The sequence below is a fragment of the Setaria italica genome, chromosome IX, assembly GCF_000263155.2.
Source record: "Setaria italica strain Yugu1 chromosome IX, Setaria_italica_v2.0, whole genome shotgun sequence".
In the NCBI taxonomy this organism is placed as follows: Eukaryota; Viridiplantae; Streptophyta; class Magnoliopsida; order Poales; family Poaceae; genus Setaria; species Setaria italica.
The window spans coordinates 41954914-41961495 of NC_028458.1; positions in this window are offsets into that span (position 1 = coordinate 41954914).

Sequence of the window (6582 nt, forward strand, 5' to 3'; positions counted from 1 at the left end):
AGAGTCCCAGCGACTGCAAGTTGGAACGCCACGTAGCCCCCGACCTCTCCCGACCGTATCTGAGTCCTGGTTACGAGTTCTCCCAGGGTATTCCTGATGAGATAAGGCAACGAGCCCTCTGACCTCCCACGCAGGAGGTCGGGGACCAAACGGGCAGGCGACTAGGATTAACGGGAAGTCTCCCAACGAAACATAGCAGAACTCCCCGCAATCGGGAGGCGATCGGGTCCCACTCAGATTTCCCAGTAATGCTCAAACGAGCGTACTTGCCCGACCTGCCTAGTAGGCATGGAACCGCTCCCCGTGAAGGGACCGCACGGGGCACATCCCCAACCACACGAATGCACTCCCCCAGGAGCAGCGCGCCCGAGGGCTCGGGGTGACCAGCCCCCAAGGTAAAGCGAGCCATTTGCAACAGACACCAAGAATAAAAATTCTCATTCCATGAAACAAACATTACAAGAAGGGTGCTCGAGGCACCGTGTACAGATACAAAAAACGTTGGCTTTGCCAAGCAAGGCAACACATGGGGCCCACAGGGCATGCTGCTACAAGGGCAGCATGAAGCAATGGATGCTCACGTCACTAAGGTTCGTGTAGCATCAACACCTCAGGGGTTGCTTGTGCGGAGGTGGTATCGAGGACGAGAGCACTTTCTGCTCCAACAAGTAATGACACCATGTCCCCAGGCGAGAGAGCAAACCACAGACACTCTCAAATCCTCCCATAGAGGCAAGAGGGGGCCATAGTTGTACCCAATAGGCTCAGGAGCAGTGTCATGGCGGCCTTTGTTGAGCCCGCTGGTCTGCCAAGGATCGAATGGGGGCTCAGAGGCTCCCAAATGATTTCAGAAGTACCTAGGGGCTGTTATTGCCAATTACCGGTTCCTCCCGCCGAATCCGCGAGAATCTTGGAGCAGGATCGGCAACAGGAACGGAGGTGCCTCAGACCCCCTGTGGTACGCCCAGCCGCTCGCTGAGATTCTTCTAGCACCAGGGGCAGGCTACAGAGCAGCCAACCCGGAAGAATCAAAGACGTCCCCTCATCGGCGTCATCCCTCACCCGCACATGGAAGAATTTGGGGAGTAAAGTCTGCAGCCCTAGGCAGTGCTCGGCGCAGGCTTTATAGCACGGGTGCGGGGCTAAGCCACCTGAAATCACGAGGGCGCTAGCTAGAAAGGGACATCGCAAGCCTCAATGCATCAGCAGACCCACGTGAACGGCAGCAGGGGGGACGGAGCCCTAAGCAGGGCCTCAGGATTCCGCATCATGCGAACCACCTAGCGGACCGGTTGTGACGACCGACCCCAAATCTCCCGAGTTAATCTTAATCCAAGTCCCTAATCCCCATCTCAGCTTTTCCCGAGTTTAAGTGCTCAACCTCCAGTCCGGTTCCGACCCCTGAGATCCGACCCCTCTCCGGCGTTCCCCAGTTCCGACCCTGCCGACCCCAACTCACCCCGCCGGATCCTTCTAAGTCTTCCCACAGTGTCTCTTTTCAATCTGAGCAGTGGACTGTAACACCCAATGTTATTAAAGGCCTAAGAAGGTAATTTAGAGGTTAATGATGAATTTGGATGCAATAGAGGTATTATGGACCAAAGTCAAATTTGGGTCAAATTTGACCAAAGATTCGAATTCAAGTTTCAACATTTAAAAATTTCAAAGGACTCCCACAACCAAGAGTTTGGTGACAACTTGAGAAATGGAATTTTTAATCTATGGTTAACCATTCCAGAAGTTTTTAGCCCAAGAAACATGAATTTAAATTCCCGAATTAGAACTCAAAGAGGAGAAAAAGAGAGTTGGGTCGTGGGCCGGTGCCAGTCCGGGAAAAGATTAAGAAAAAGAAAAATGGCCCAGGGAGCCCATCAGAGGAAAGGGTAGGCCGGCGGGTGAGATGAATAGGAGAAGGGGTGGGTCCGAGCCGCGGGCCCAGCGTAAGAGAGAGGGGGTAGAGTAGAGTCGCGTGAGAAAAGTAGCCGGGGGTGTTTTTCGGGAAAAGATAGATTTCTTTTATAGAATAATTAGTTTAAATCCGAATCTCACCATTTAAATCACAAAAATTTCTAGGAGTGCCCAAAATTAGTGAAACCAATTTTGTTAGGCTTATTTTATTTTCCTTTATGCATTAAAATTTTTATACCCTAGAAAAATAATAAAAATTTGGGTATTTATTTAATGCCTTTCTTTTAAGGTATTTAAATAAATACTTAATCTTTATTAAATGCATAAAATATGGAATAACATTTTTATAATCACAAATTATTATTAACTCATAGGGAATTAGATTTTAAGACTAGAAATAATTATAACATTTTCCAAAAAGTAAAAGAAAAGGCCCTAGGTAAGGTTAATTAAGGAAATAAAATTGTGGGCTAATCTTTTCGGATTTTTTTGTGTTGGCTTGCAACTTTATCATGATAAATTGTATAGTCCTTGTGGGCTTGCAACTTTATCATGAAGGAAAATTTGTATAGTCTTGTATTCAAAAGTTCGCATCTCTAACTCCAGCATAGACTAAATCGTAGACGTCGAAGCTCCTGAAGTGGGATTCGTGGAATTCAGCTGAAGATGGACAGCATCCGCGAAATGTTGAAGTACCTCTTTTACTAAAGGGGTTTTCCAAAGAACTAACATTTGTTGATCCCAGGCAAGCCCCGGTGCATTTATACCTATCTATTTTGGAGTTATTATTTCATGTGTCCAATTATTGGTTAATTTCTATATGATTGCATTAAGTCTAGCAGTTGTATGAAACCCATTCTTGTGCATGACCTTACTTGTTTTAAGGACATCTTTGCCACTTGTTCAAACAATTAGTAAGTAACCCAAGTTTAGAAATGCTTAGATGCTTAAAGTAACTTGGTTACCGAACCTTAAGGTGAAATGTTGGGTCATACATGTTAATTCTGGAAAGGTAGCTCGGAAGTTTGAAAAGCGGACAGAAGCTAGAGATGTTAGTTCTGTCTGCTAGGTTAATTCGGTTAAGGCCCGATCGTTGTCTTAACCTTTGATCAAGTGTTTGTCACCTGGTTGCTTACTGGGTATGGGACCAGCAAAGCCCGGTAGGTTAGTAAACTCGCTGATCGGGAATATTTCGTACCCGTGCTTGACGTGTTGGAGATTGGCAGGGGCATAGCCTGAAACTCACATGGAGATCAGGCCAGACGTGGGGTCCCATGTGGGGGTGCGTCCCTGGGTTCGGGTAGTCTTATTCCCAATCCTTGGGTTTGCTAATCGAAAGGTCGTTACGTACGACCCGTACAGTCGTACATAGCTGGTGATCAGGGTGCTCTCCTGCAGGATGTAATTTGATCCGGATCGCCGCAATTCTCGGTTATGAATGCACTTGATCACTGTTGAGCATCGTAGCATAAATTCATGAATGTTATATCTTTCTACTAATGTTTGGTGTATGACTTAATACCTTGTTGTTTACAAATAGTCTTTTGTCATCACCTAGAATGGGTAGGTAATGACTTAATCCAAATAAAAGATAAAACTAAGATCTCACTTTTAGTAAGCTTTTTTGGCAAAAATGTGTCAGCCAAGTACACCGAAAAAGCTATAATGTACTTCCAAGGGAAACTATTATACTGGTTAGTCGGGTAAGCCTTACTGAGTACCTCGTACTCAAGGTTATCCCTTGTGGCTATTTTTCAGAGGCACCGCAGGAATCCACCGAGGAGGAAGCCCCGAAAAACTAGGGTATTGTTATGAGTCTCACAATACCCTTAGAAGAAATCTTAAATGCTCATCTCCACCTGAACCGTTTATGTTTAAAATCCTAGAACTTCGGTCTAACTTGCACTGTTAAGTTTGTTTCAAACTATGTCTTGTAATAACTCGTACCTCGTGTATGTATGTAAAAATGTAATATTTGTTGATGCTATCCCATCGCGGATACAATCCTCATGTATGGCTATGAGAACGACGTGGATCTTTCGAGGAGTCATAGGGACACTCGACGGACGACCGGACTTATACTGTTTTAAGTGCATTTCGGATAATTGCTGCATCGGCAGCGATTAGGCGCATTTAAACCAGTTTAAGTTGGACGGTTCCGCCACATGGACCAACCGAGACTAACCGGTGGACCCACAAAATCTTTCCGCCAGATCTCCCGAGACAGACGCACTTGAGTGGCATGCCCGCTTCAGAGCTTCTTCGCCGCATGGCTCGTTTCTTCCGACCCCCGCCGCTCCGTCCCGTCGTCGGCCGCGACCGGATGGATATCCGCGCCCCTTTCCCCAATCGTAGCGGAAGCCCTCTGCAACCCTTTCTGCAGCGCCTCGCAGCTCGCGCCCATCATCACCTCGCCGGACCCCCGGCTGGAGAGCCCGATGCCTCCCGGCTTTTCCGCCGCCCCTCCACAGTCGCGCCGCCCCCGTCTGCGCTACGCGACGATTCCCCCTTCGCCAACCCCGACCCCGGCAGCGACAGCTCCTTTTCGTCTTGCCAGAGCTGCGCCCCGACAGACTGTTGCTTCGTGCTCGCCCGCGCGACCGCAGCCCGCCTGTCTTCTCACCTGAGCAACCTCGCTTCTAGCACCGTCCCCCTGGTCACATCCATCAGATCCATCGCATGACGACGCCCGCCTCCGCCAAACCTCAACCACCGGCAAAACCGCTCCTGCGCCGCCCTGTCTCCGGTGCCCAATGGCCGACGGTGTCATCCCCGAAGTCCTGCTCCGCCACCCCGCTGATTAATCTCCGCCCCGGCAGCGCACTCCATCACTTCTTCCCGGTCTTCGTGCCGCTCCAACCCTCTCTCTTCCGCACAGTTATAAAAGGAAATGCCAGAGCCCCACCGGAGTCCCCTTCGCCATCGCTGCCCTCCCGCCTTGCTCCCTGTTTCGTGCTCGAGCGCTACCACCTAAGTTCCTGAGGAACTCTCCTCTCTGCTCCACGTCGCCCTTTCCAATCCACCCAGCCGCTCGCTCCTCCGCGCTGCGCAAGAGCTTGCTTGTGGTCCACAAGAAGCACCGCCGCTGCCAGAGCACCGCCGGACATCGTCGCCTGCCCAAGCCTTAGTGCTTCCCTCCTTCTGCCCAAGTCTGCTCCTTCCCGACCCCAAGCTTCACCTGTGAACCGAAGGTAAGCTGCCGACCTTTTTTCGCCTCGTCCGACCCCTTCTGTTCGTCCGACCCTTTTCCGCCTCGTCCGACCCCTTCTGTTCGTCCGATCCTTGTCCGCCTCGACCGACCCTGTCTGCTCGTCCGACCCCTTTTCCGCCTCGCCCGACCCTGTCTGTTTCGCCGACCCTCTTCCGCCTCGCCCGAGGGCTTGGCTGTATCCTTTTCCTTAACCCGAGGGTGTATGTGTAAAAATTGGGGACTTCTCTGCGTTAAGTCTGAGGACCCCCGGAACATCTATTCCTCTAAGTCTAAGGATCAGATCACAAGTTTCTTCCCATCCGACCCTTTTATCTTGCCCTCCACCAACCCAAGTGCACCTCCCCACCTTTTCTGTAGCTTTGCTATCAGTGTCCGAGCAAAAACTTGCAAGTGTTGCTGTTGAAATAACCGTCTAAGTGCTAACCCCCTGCATTTGCATTTCGTGTAGAGTTGAATCTCGCTGACGGCGTCTACGAGCTGTACCCGACGCCCGAAGAAGGAGTTGTAGCCGAGCAACCGTTTCCAGAAGCCGAAGCCACCCCAGCAGAAGATCCCTTTCCTTCCTCCTCGCTTGAAGGCAAGCCCCGGAGCATGAACCCCAGTTTTTCCCAAACTTGCGCATGCCTTCTTCATCTTGTTTGTGCATTTACGTATAGGAGTTGTTTGCAACCGTAGATGCATGACTTAGTTCCTTGATCTGAACACTAGTTTGGTAGACCGAGTAGTGCTATGCTTAAAATAGGAAGCGGTACAAGCCGAGTGATTTCCTGTCACTCGCGAGTTTATAGGAGTTGTTTTTTTCTCCTTCTGTTACAACTATAAGGATGATGGACGGGGCAGGGTTTTGGTTAACTCTTTGGTGGTCGGCTGATCGCCCCGTCTATCTATGGAACTTGTTAAGGCCCGACAGTGGTGGTGTTCGTGATCAAGTGTTTGAAAGTACTAACCTCATACTCAGTATGGGATGAGGAAGCCGAGTACCGGATTGAACCTAGACGTGAGCGGTCGCCCCATTGTCCTTGTAATGGAGTTCCCCTGCGGCCGCACGTGGTGGCAAGTGTGGTCACAGAACGGCAGAGGCCGAGTCTGTGGAACATTGCACCAAAGGAAATGGGCCCGACACGGGTTAGGGAACTGATGGGGAAGGCCGACACAGGAAGCGACCCTCGGTGGTGCGCGGATGTCGTGAGGTTAGGTTCACCATGCATGGTTAAAGAACTCGAATCGATTCGTCTGCCTCTCACAGTTTGAGACTACTTGATCGCTATGCTACACTGAGTAATAAAGGAATCTGATGATGACATGGTCTTGATGATGTTATATACCCTTGGTTGGTTCTATGTTTGCTTAGAGTAAGTTGCCAACTTAGACCGGTTAATGAACTTAGAATCTGAGCTAAAACTTTGAAAATAAGGATCTACATAGTGCTTTTGGCAAACAAACCCCTCAGCCAAAGAGCCTTG